This window comes from Crocodylus porosus, unplaced genomic scaffold, assembly GCF_001723895.1.
Source record: "Crocodylus porosus isolate Cpor-Errol unplaced genomic scaffold, CroPor_comp1, whole genome shotgun sequence".
In the NCBI taxonomy this organism is placed as follows: Eukaryota; Metazoa; Chordata; order Crocodylia; family Crocodylidae; genus Crocodylus; species Crocodylus porosus.
Window position 1 is genome coordinate 3,756,965 of NW_017728936.1, and position 686 is coordinate 3,757,650.

Genomic DNA, 686 nt, shown 5'->3' on the forward strand with positions numbered 1-686 from the left:
TCTCTGCAACTGCTATAGTATTGCACACGTTTAGTCGAGTCACTGGAGGTTGTGGCCTGCCAAGTTTGAGCACATGGTCTGCTTGATCCCATGCGGTTGGGTTGAAACAGAGTAGTTTGAATCCCCAACTGTTGCTTTTCAGACTGCCCAGATCAGGGACAAGAGGCAACCATCTATTTCCTGGCTGGCTGGGAGAAGGACTGACCAGTCGATATTTTTGCTGCGTGTTGCTTTCAGTAACCTCGCGCCCAAATCCATTGAGGACCAGGTTGTATGGACCTAAACAAATTAACTAGCATGGCTAGATAAGGATATACAGCTGCTCTGATGGGATAGTCTTACTATGTGCTGCTGGGCAACATCCAGATAAGCAAGCTGCAGATGGAGGGGGAGATAAGGCAGTTCAGGGAAAGAGCAAATTCCTAGAGGAATGATGTTTGTACACTGTGTGAGAGGCTGCAGGCAGAGAAGTTCACATTTTTGAAAGAATAGTTCTGGGCTGCTACAGGCTGGAGAGCCTGGCCCTTAATGGGATCCCTCAGCCCTGGCTGCTCACCTATATGGGCTGATAGACACGGCAAGTTAACACCTGCAAGGAGAAAAAGGCCACTGGGCCAAGAGGGTGAGGGAAAAGGCAAGAGCAAATGCAGTGCAGCCTGTAGAGGGGCAGGTAACGTGGACCTGCT